We start from the raw sequence: 12266 nt of genomic DNA on the forward strand, positions 1-12266 counted from the left end.
ACCTCCACGGGTGGCCCAGCCTGAGGCCCCCTATGTGATCAGGGCCAGATAGGGTGTCTGCCCTGGATCTAGTTGGCCACCTGGGACTGGTGGCTCCTACATGAGACCTTGGTTTGGCCGCAGTGCCCGTATTCACCACCCTGGCTGGCCTGACCTGGTCCCTCCAAATATGGGAGCTCGGCTTGGCCAGGGTGTCTATCTTAGAACTCTGGGCTGGCCTGCCTTGGTTCTGTCTACATGAGACTGGTACTTGGCCTGGGGTACCTGTCCTGGACATTCGCAGCCAGCATGGCCTGGTGTCCTCTATATGAGAACATGACTTCACAATGGTGTCAGCCTTGGACCTCCTCAGATGGCCCAGAGTAGTCCTCCCCCTATGAGGCCATGGCCTGGCCTGCCTGGTCTTGTCCCTGCTACCTGGAGTTGTGGCGCCTGTACTGGCCCTCTGTAGCTGGCCTGGGCTGGTCCCTCCTACTTCAGACCACGGCCTATCCAGAGTATCCTGTCTGTCCAGAACCCTTCTGGCTGGTCATGTGTGATCACCCCTATATGAGACTTCGTTGTGTCCTAGATTGGCCTGGCCAACCCGGACTGGTCCCTACTACCTGAGACCACGATGGACCTCCCTGCCCAGCTGACCTGTTTTTTCCCCTCCACCACCCAAGTTTGACACTAACCACCAATTCTCTCTAATTCAGATACTACCTGGACTTAGCATCAGACCCCACAGGTTTGTGGGCTCAGCCCCACAAGCCTGCCCTCACTTCAGATGCTGGTCGCAAGTCTCAGGTTGCCACTGGTACTTCTGATTGACCGGCTATCAACGAGGGTTCCCATCACTCTCCTTCAGTGATATAGTTTCAATTGTCTATTTTCGCTTTTGCTGCCTGTGTTTTTGGTGTCATATCCAAGAAATCTCTGCCAAGTCCAATGTTATGATTTCCCATGTTTTCTTCTGTTTCATATTTTAGCTCTTACATTTAGGTCTTTGATCCATTTTGAGTTAATTTTTGTATATGGCACAAGATAAAGGTCTAACTTCATTCTTTTGCATGTAGATATCCAGTTGTGCCAAGACTACTTGTTGAAAAGACTGTCCTTTCTCCATTGAATGGTCTTGGCACCCTTACTGAAAATCAATTAACCATAGACGTATGGTTTAATTTCTGGACCCTTAATTCTATTCCATTGCTCTGTTTGTCTATCCTTATGCCAGTGTCACACTGTTTTGATCACTGAAGCTTTGAGTGAGTTTTGGGATCAGGAAGTGCGAGGTCTCCAACTTTTTCTTTTTTAAGACTGTTTTGGCTATTTGGGGTACCTAGAGATTCCATATGAATTTTAGAATAGATTTTTTTCTATTTCTGCTAAAAACACTGTTGGACTGCAGAAGCTGTAGATAACTTAGGGTAGTACTGACAGCTTAATTTTAAGTCTCTCAATCCAGGAACACAGGATATTTTTCCACTTATTGGTGTCTTCAATTTCTTTCAGCAACATTTGTAGTTTCCCGCGCACAAGTCTTTTGCCTCCTTGGTTAAGTTTATTCCTAAATATTTTCTTCTTCTTGATGCTATTGTAAATAGAATTGTTTTCTTAATTTCCCTTTTGAATTGTTTGTTGTTAGTGTACAGAAACACAAATGATTTTTGCATGTTGATTTTGTATCCTGCAAATTTGAATTTACTAGTTCTAACAGTTTTTTTGTGGAATCTTTAGAGTTTTTCTACATATAAGATCATGCTGTCTGTGAACACAGATAATTTTACTTTTTCCATTCTAATTTGGGTGACTTTTCTTTCTTTCTTCTGTCTAATAGCTCTGGCTAGACTGTGCTGAATAGAAGTTATGAAAGTGGGCTTCCTTGTCTTGTTCTTGATCTTAGAGGAAAAGCTTTCAGTGTTGCATCGAGTATGATGCTAGCTGTGGTCTTTTCTTATGTGCCCCTTATTATGTTGAGGTAGTTTACTTCTATTCCTAGTTAACGTTTTTTTAATCATGAAAGGGTGGTGAATTTTGTCAATGCCTTTTCTGCAGCAATTGAGATGATCATATAATCCCCCCCCTTCACTCTGTTGTGTATTACACCGATTTCATGGTGAACCATCCCTGCATTTGTGGGTAAACCCCACTTGTCATGGCGTATAATGCTTTTAATATGTTGCTGAATTGGTTTGCTATTTTCTTTTCTTTTTTAGGATTTTTGCATTGGTATCCATCAGGGATATTCGTCTGTAGTTTTCTTTTCTTGCAGTGTTTTTGTCTGACTTTGGTTATCAGGGCAACGCTGGCCTCTTGAGTTAGGAATTGTTCCTCCTCTTAATTATTTTTTGGAGAATTTGAGGATTGGTGTTCATTCTTTTTTAAATGTGTTGTGCAATTCACCACTGAAGCCATCTGGTCCCTTGTGAGGTTTTTGATTAAGCTTCTTACTGGTTGTAAGTCTATTCAGATTTTCTCTGTCTTCATGATTCAGTTTTTGTGCGTTGTGTGCTTCTAGGAATTTGTCCATTTCACCTAGATTATCCAATTTATTTGTGTTTAATTGTTCATGGTATTCTCCTATACTCCTGTCTATCTGTAAAATTGGTAATGACGTCCCCACTTTTGTTTCTTATTTTAATAATTTGCACCTCCTCTCATTTTTTCTTAGTCAATTTAGCTAAAGGTTTGTCAATTTTGTCGATCTTCTTTATTGTTTTCTATGCTCTCTTTTAAAAAAAAAACTCCTTGTCTAGTAAGTCTGAAGTCTGGCTTCTTCAGTGTCTGTCAATTTATTTTGTTTTTTCGAATGGGCTGTGTTTTTCTGTTTCTTTGTATGTCCTGTGATATTTTTGTTAAAAATTGGACATTTGACTATTTTAATGTGGTAACTCTGGAAATCAGATTCTTTCCCTTCCCCAGGGTTTGCAATCCTTTATTTTTTTAAGATTTTTAAAAAAAAAATTTTCCTTTTTCTCCCCAAAGCCCCCTGGTACACAGTTGTGTATTTTTACTTGTGGGTCCTTCTAGTTGTGGCATGTGGGACGCTGGCTCAACATGGCCTGATGAGCAGTGCCATGTCCGCGCCCAGGATCTGAACCGATGAAACCCTGGGCCGCTGAAGCGGAGCCAGCAAATTTAATCACTCGGCCATGGGGCCGGCCCCGCAATCCTATAAATTGTTGAAAGCTGCAGTAGCCTTTTCCAAATTATTTTTGCAGGCACCATTCCTTGTGTGAGATCAGCAAAGCCTCTGCTCCTCTAGCTGGTGTTTAGCTAATGTTTTGAGAGTCTCCTGAATGTCAGGAGCTCTCCCAGTCTTTGCCGGTTACCTCTGGTCTGGGCCACTCCTTCAACACTTAGCTAGGCTTGTTCTGAGCCTGAAGTGAAAGCTTAAGCTCTCCTTAGCTTTTTTTTTTGAGGAAGATTAGCCCTGAGCTAACGCCAGTCCTCTTTTTTGCTGAGGAAGACTGGCCCTGAGTCTTCCTCCTCGTGCCCATCTTTCTCTACTTTACATGTGGGACGCCTACCACAGCATGGTGTGCCAAGCGGTGCCATGTCCGCACCCGGGATCTGGGCTGGCGAACCCTGGGCCGCCGAGAAGCGGAACGTGAGAACTTAACCGGGGCGCCACCGGGCCGGCCCTCTCCTTAGCTTTTTGAACACGCGTCTTCCTTGGGCACGCAGCGGCCTTCTGAATTCCCCTGCACACAGCTGCTGTGAAATGTCCTAACTTCCCAAGGAGCGTCACTCTAGCTTCCCCTCAGCTGCTATACTGCAGGTCTCCACCCACAAACCCCTGCCCTAGGCATCTCAGTCCTCGCACAGCTTTTACAAGCCGTTCAGGCTGCTCTTCCCACCTGAGTTCCTAGCCAGGTGAAACAGAGCCAAGTGCCTCGTGTCGGAAGAAACATACAGACTAATTTACAAATAAGGTCCGCTCTTCTCCCTTGGGTTCAGGGGAGGAAAGTGGGAACCAGGCTGCCACTGCTTCCAGACCAAGGCCACTGCTGTGCTGGGGAGAGGGTCAGGTGGGATGAGTAAAAACCACTAAGCTTGGGGCTGGCCCCGTGGCCCAGTGGTTAAGCTCATGCGCTCCGCTGCAAGCAGCCTGGTGTTTTGTCAGTTCGAATCCTGGGTGCAGACATGGCACTACTCATCAAGCCACGCTGAGGCAGCGTCCCACATACCACAACTAGAAGGACCCACAATGAAGAATATACAACTATGTACCGAGGGGCTTTGGGGAGAAAAAGGAAAAAAAAATAAATCTTTAAAAAAACCCACAAAAAACCACTAAGCTTTCCTACCATTTGAAGATGACTTTTTTTTAAAGATTTAATTTTTTTTCCTTCTTCTCCCCAAAGACCCCCAGTACATACTTGTATATTCCAGTTGTGAGTGCCTCTGGTTGTGCTACATGGGACGCCGCCTCAGCATGGCCTGATGAGCGGTGCCATGTCTGTGCCTAGGATCCGAACCGGTAAAACCCTTGGCTGCTGAAGCGGAGTGCGCAAACTCAACCACTCGGCCATGGGCTGCCCCCGAAGATGGCTTTTTCTTGATTAGGCATTCACCTGGCTGCTGTAAACCTCTGACTGTTTTCCAGACTCTGCAAAGTTGCTTCAGAAGTTTCTGCTGGGGCTGGCTCCGTGGCCGAGTGGTTAAGTTTGCGCACTCTGCTGTGGCGGCCCAGGGTTCAGATCCTGGGCCCCGACATGGCACTGCTCGTCAGGCCACGTTGAGGCGGCATCCCACATCCCACAACTAGAAGGACCTGCAACTAAGATATACAACTATGTACCGAGGGGGTTTGGGAAATAAAGCAGGAAAAAAAAAAAAAAAGGAAGATTGGCAACAGTTGTTAGCCCAGGTGCCAATCTTTAAAAGAAAAAAAGAAGTTTCTGCTGTTTTCTTGCCCTCAGTGTTTCTGTGGGTGAACAGGAGCTTGGAGCTTCCTAGCCCACCACTGTGCTGACAACATTCTATGTGGAATATCTTGCTACTCTATCTCCGGCCTGTGTCCCATTCATGGAGACATACAACACACCGAGAAATCAGATCTCAAGCAGAGGATGAGACAGGAGAACTCCCCTTGGTCTTGCTTTTTCAAGCATCTACAGCAAAAGCCTAGAGTGCCTTGGTTACTTTTGTGTGTAATGAATTAGTTTACAGACTAGAGCCAGGGTCAGTATCCCATGACCCACATGCCAAATCTGGTCCTCCACCAGTATTTGTAAATTAAGTTGAATTGCAACACATCCATGCCTGTATGTTTACACATTCATGGCTGCTTATTAGTGGGACAATGGCAGAACTGAGTAGCTGTGACAGAGATCATACAGACTGCCAAAATGAGCAAATTTACTATCTGGCTCTTTTGTAGAAAAGCTTTGCCAACTTCTGGCTTAAAACACTGGGCAGAGATGAAATGCTCCAAAATTGGAATTGCATCAAGAGCATGATCTCTGAGCCAAGGGGTATGGGTTTTAATTCAATCTCTTATTTGTCATTTACTAGTTTTTGTGACCACCGGAAGTTTACTGAAATTACTGCCCTCACTTGCTTTTTTAATAAGATAGGAAATATATCTACTTTATAGAATTTGCTGGGGTTTTACTGAATTAATCTTTGTGTACCAAGCTAATTTCCATAAAAGACTAGAAATGGTGCCGGAGAGAGAAAGCACACTCTGCAAGGTAGGAGCTGGACAGACAGTACTGGCATGGCCATCACATCAAAGGCTATGTTGTTTTGCCGTCGAATGTAAATTATCTTACAGACAACCAACATCACATGGGTTTATTTGTTGTGATGGAATAAGACCAACATGAGACCACTACCACGTCTGTACCAGGATTATACAAGAAAATTGTCAAAACTACAGAAATTACCAAACATCTCACTATTCTGGCACAGGTGACTGTTGCTTCTTGATCTATTAGTTATAGCCCCATTCCATTCTTCTGCTTTCTAGATAAGAATGATTGGGATACCAAATCATAGAATTACATTTACTTTTTGAGATCATTAATCAAAGCCCTGATACCTTGAACCCCAAACACCTAATGCAAGCCCCACTCGTGTAGAGCCCACCCTATAACCCTCTGTGGAGATGCATCATGGTTCCTCACGGTGTATGGTCTTCGCTATCACAATGAGTCAATAACTCAACTTGGTTCTAGTACGACTGTGTTCCTGGTGACCTTTGGCTGCGGGGCACTGATGAAAGCAAGATATCAGTGTTTACTAATATGAATGAATAATAAGTCATTTTAATGGGAAGACATGTTAACTATATAGGAAGAAAAGAATTTAACCTCAGAAAATTGCCTTGAGTCATAGAAGAAATCAAATAATTCAAACCTCAAAAAAGGAATTAAAAGAAATCAAAGAAGTAATCGAAAGAAAAACTGGAAAAATACCGTGAAATAAATGAGTATGAAAACAGAAAATCAAAATTTATGGAATACACACAAAGAGGTTTTAGGGTCAAATATATAGTTTCAAATACAGTAGAAAGGAAAAAGATCTGAAATCAATAGTTTAAGTTTCAAGTGAAAGAAACTAGAAAAAGAAAAGCATATCAATTCAAAGCTTAGAAAAAGGTAAATACTAAAACTAGAAGCACAAGTCAATGAAACAGAAAACCAGAAAATCAATAAAACCAAAAGTTGGTTCTCTGACAAGACCAAAAAAAAAATTGATAAAATCAAAGCAGGACTAACCAATAACCAAGGGGAAAGAAAAGAAAACACAAATTACCAAAATAGGAAAAAAAAAAGGAGGAAGGCATCACTGCAAATATACCTGAGATCTTAAAAGCTATGAGGGAATCATATGAACTACTTTATGCCAATAGACTAGATAATTTATTTGAAATGGACAATTCTTATCAAACTAGACTCAAGAAGAAATAGAGATAAAAAATCTGAATAGGGGCTGGCCTGGTGGTGTAGTGGTTAAGTTTGCACATTCCACGTCAGTGGCCTGGGGTTCACAGGCCTGGATCCCGGGCGCAGACCTAGCCCTGCTTGTCAGATCACACTGTGGTGGCATCCCACATAAAACAGAGGAAGATTGTCACAGATATTAGCTCAGGGCCAACATCCTCACACACACACACACACACACAAAACCCAAAAGACCTGAATAGGCCTCTATCAAGTAAAGAAATTTAAGTAGTAGTTAAAAATCTTCCCACAAAGAAAAGCCATGGCCCAGACAGCTTCACTGTTGGAATTCTAACATACATTTAAAGAAGAAATAATGCCAATACAATACCAATAAGAGAGGAGGAACTACATTATAAGTCATCTAACCAAAGCTAGACAAAGACATCACAAGGAAAAAAAAGATGGAGTCCTCCTGCACTGTATACTTGTGTCAAATCACCACGATGTATTCTTAAAATGCTTTACAATTTTGTCAATTATACCTCAATAAAGCTACAAAAGGGGGCCAGCCCCGTGGCCGAGTGGTTAAGTTCGCGCACTCCACTTTGGCAGCCCAGGGTTTTGCTGGTTCGGATCCTGGGCACGGACATGGCACCACTCATCAGGCCATGCTGAGGCGGCGTCCCACACGCAGAACGAGAGGCACTCACAACTAGAATACACGACGATGTACTGGGGGGCTTTGGGGAGAAGAAGAAGAAGAAAAAAAAGAAGATTGGCAACAGATGTTAGCTCAGGCACCAATCTTTAGGAAAAAAAAAGAAAGCTACAAAAAAAAACATTAGAAAAGAAGTGTGTTTGGGCTGACTGTGAGAAAAAAGTAAAAAGTAAAAAAAACCCACCAAGAACCAGATGAATGATCCTCATAAACAAAAACTTTTAACAAGATATTGGCAAACAAAATACAGTAATACATAAAAAGGTTTGTATATGGTGATGGAGTTTGTCAAGGAATGCAAAGGTGGATTTAACATCTGAAAATCAATGTAAGATACTATCTTAAAAAGACTCAAGAAAAAGCATATGATAATCTCCACAAACACAGAAAAAACATGTGAGAAAAATCCAGCATGCATTCATGATAAAAATTCTCATCCAATTATATCTGGAAGGAAACCACCCCAATCTGATGATGCATATGAAGAACCTAGAGGGAACATCCTACTTTGTGGTGTGAGACTGAACGCATTGTCCCTCAGACTGGAAACAAAGCAAGTGTTCATTTCTAGTACTTCTAGTCAAAATTGTCCTGGAACACCCAGCCAGTGCACGGCAAGAAAGAAAACTTAAAGAAACAAAGATGAGAAAGAAGTAAAAAGAAGTTTATTTGCAGATGGTATGATCTTGTTTGTAGAAATTCTTATTGAATCTAAGGGGGGGAAACACCACTAGAACTAACAGCAAGGTCCTAGGCTCAAGGTCACTGATTCAATATGTAAGAACCAACTGAACTGCTATATACCACCAATGAAAACTCCAAAACGTAAAAGAAGAAAATTCCATTTGCCATGCATCAAAAGCAAAATACTGGATTGGCTGCACGAGGAAATCTCCCGACCCTCTCCCCAGCAAAATGAGTATAAATGATAACAATTATTTTAAAAATTCAATCATCTAAAGGCTCTGGAATGTGTCATAAGGGCATACAGCAAATGGACAAACATTTAGTCAATGAAATTTGCTACGTGAGACTAAGAACAGCGACAGTCTGTGGCACCTGAACCACAACTTGCTTTCTGCCCCTCCCAGTTCAATGTGATAGAAATTCCACTCCAGACAGGGGCAGCCAAGAACACAAGATTTCCTCTATCCCCTGCTCTCAGTCAAGGGCTATGGTGTCTTTCTGGGAAGGGCAGTCACCAGCATTTCTCAACCTCTCCTAGCTACACGTTGCAGAGGCTCATTCCAAGTGAGTGAAGCAAGTAGGTCAGGGAGTCATTTTTCCCACCTGGTTGTCACTGACAGGGCAGAGACTCTACCTGAGGCATGGCACATTGAGAATACTGGAGCCCCCAACTGCCCTTGCCCCAGCCCATTCATAGTGTGGAAGTTCTAAGCCACGAGAGGCAAGCCGAGAAGACCAGAGGCTGCCATCCACACTTAAAGTTGTGACTCAAAGGTTTTGCTCATAGGCAGAGGCAGTCTCTAAGAACACACAGCTCCAAAGCTCTCTCCAAAGAAGCTGACTTCATTCAAAACAAATGTGTGCAAGTTCGAGACTAAAGGTACCTCAAAAACAATGGAAGATCTGATGGTCAGCAATGAAGAGAAGACTAGTATCTCCATGAGAGCAACAAACCCAACAAGTAGGCCCACTAGTTTCAAAGAGAACGAGGGAAAAAGACAGATAAGGAAAGCCCTCTTGGGATCAGAACAAACCTTGGCCTCAAAAACTACCTCTACAAAGGGGTGGGAATTATCAGGGTACTGTCAAAGGGCACTGTCTCAGGGCACTGTCAAGAACAATAGCACAATCGGCCTACAATAACAGTGTAAGTCAGTGAAAGAGACAGTCGGTGAGGGTCCTGTCAAAACCACTGTCGTCCCAATGTGACTGTAAGCATGCCCAAGAGTGTGCTAACCTGGGGAAAATAGACGTCACTGAAATGTCAGCCGGTCACTAAGCAAATGAAGAAGCAAACAAGCAGCAGCCCTGGCAAGAACATGATCTAGAATGTCAATTTTTAACAGAAAGTTTATGATACATGAAAGGAAACAAAGGAGTGACCCACAAACAGGAAAAAGGTAGGCAAGAGAAACTGTCCGTGAGAGGGTCTAGATGACGGATTTAACAAAGACTTCAGAGCAGCCATTATAAATATGTTTAAAGAACTAAGGGAGACTATGTTAAAGAGGAAAGGTATGGTAACAGTGTCACATGAAAGAATATCAATAAAGACAGAGAAGATATAGGTGGATGAGATTATGCAACCTAAAGAAAATAGAGAAGAAACAATGAAGAAAAATGTAAAGAGCTTTTATAAAATATGGAACACTAAGTACTCCAACGTATGCATGACAGGAGTACCAGGAGACAACAGAGAAAGGATCAGAAAAAATATTCCGCCATTATTTCTTCAAATAAACTCTGCCTCTCTTCTTTTTCTGGGACTTCCATGATGTGTTGGTTTAATGGTGACCCCTAAGTCCCTTGGCTATGTTCTCTTTCCTTTATTTTCCTTTGCTCCTCAGACTTGACAATTTCAAATGACCTGTTTTCAAGTTCACTGATTCTTTCTTCTGCCTGTTCAAGTCTGCTGTTGACCCTCTAGTGAATTTTTCAATTCAGTTCTTGTATGTTTTCAGCTCCAGAATATCTCTGGTTATAAAAATAATTTCTCTCTTTTATATTCCCATTTTGTTCATATATGCTTTTCCTTAAGCTCTGAGGATATTTAAGACTGTTGTTTTCAAGTCACTGTCTACTAAGTCTGAAGCCTGTGTTTTTTTAGGGTTGGTTTCTGGAGATTTATGCTTTAATTTGTTCCTTTGAGTGGGCTATGTTTCCCAGTTTCTTTCTGTGTCTCGTGATCTTTTGTTGAAAATTAGCTATTTGAAAAAAGAACCACATCTCCTACTTTTTACAGACTGACTCCATGCAGGGGAAGACCTCTACTATCAGCCTGGCATGAAGGTTTAGGGTCTTCTCAGGTCTTTTCTGGGTGTGGGTCTTCCCTGGGTGTGTAGGTGTGTGTTTTTCCCCCAATTCCCCTGTATACATGGCTGCTTCTAAATGTATTAATTTCCCTAAGAGTCTCACAAGCCCAAATTGTGTAAGGAGATCTTTTGAGCACTCTCTTACTGATACAGCCCATTGTCATTTATGGTTTATGGTCATCCTTATTACTACCATTCATTACACCCTTCTCTTTGACTACAGATGTCATCCTGGCAGTCTTTCACAAAACGGCACTGACAAAAATACATTATAAGTTTTTGGTATTATGAATAAATGAGAAATTAGTTTCATGACAAAAATTGTAACTATAGAATAAAAAATAAAATCTGAGGAAAAAAATAACTTGTATGTACATAGTGGTAGTGACTCAGAATGTATAATGATTAATTTGACAAAATTACAAGTTGGTCTGAAAATCCACAGTTTCAATGGGATGTTTTAATATATCCTATCAGGAAATGGAAAAATACTTGTTAGTATACAAGTTGTCTGGAACAGTTAATAAAATATTTCTAAGAAACATCTACAGAAGCATTTGCTTGACCAAAAAATACACATTGTTTTAATAAAATAACATACAAATATAACTGAAAATGTGCTGAGGAATCTTGTTTGGCTCTGAGTAATTGGAAACACCCACAATCTGCCTGATAAGAGAAAGGTGCTAATTCTCACATGGAGGGCCTGGGTCAGAGCAGTCGCTGCACAGGGCAGTGGAGGAACAGATGCCCATGTGGTTCCTTTTGACTGCATCACTGTAGCTGCCTTGGTGGAATCAGGAACACACAGTCACTACACTGTTAGCAGAACAAGGTGTTTACTACACAAATCAGAAGTTATACAAATACAATCTAAAGAGCGGAGTCAGTACTTCAGAGAGCATTCTCAAACTGTGGGACTTGTGGAGGTATCTGTTGAAACCCACAGCTCTGAGAAAATGGAAACCAGGTAGTTACTGTTGGTTTTGAGAATACTCTTAGCTGGCAGGGCAAAGAATCAGGAGAATGGGCTGGAAGATGGTGTATGTGAAACTCCCAGGCATCTGTCTGTCTCTGTACCATGCTTCCCAAGACTAAGGCCTTCTTCACTTTGGCCTTTCAAACCTCACGCAAGTGAGGCTACTAGTGAATTCTAACATGGAACCATAAAAAGAACAATTTCTAGAAAATGTAGGACACATTCCCCACGTTGACATAATACATTCCAGGAGAGCTATCTCCAATTCTGCATTTTATTGTCCTATCACAGGTCTCTTTTCTTAATGTAAAGTCTATTATTCAAAGCATAGTCATAAGGAATGACAAAGAGTAAAGTGAAAAGATGTAAACAGTAATTCAAGTGAGATTATACTCAATAATAAACTTTGCATACTTACAAATTTATGCCAACTATTTATTAGCAAGGAAAAAGGAATAAAGCTCTTCTGATGAAAGAAAAAGAAAGTTTTTCTCATAAGAAAGGGTACGGAATATCCAGTACCTGGCACAGGAGGTCAAGAAGAAAATCCCAACAAATATAAAGATGTCATTTTTCAATGGCCCCTGACAGAAAAGTTAAAATATATTAAAATAACATAGGGGCCGGCTCCGTGGCCAAGTGGTTAAGTTCGCGTGCTCTGCTGCGGTGGCCCAGGGTTCGGATCCTGGGCA

Source organism: Equus quagga, chromosome 14, assembly GCF_021613505.1.
Source record: "Equus quagga isolate Etosha38 chromosome 14, UCLA_HA_Equagga_1.0, whole genome shotgun sequence".
NCBI lineage: Eukaryota > Metazoa > Chordata > Mammalia > Perissodactyla > Equidae > Equus > Equus quagga.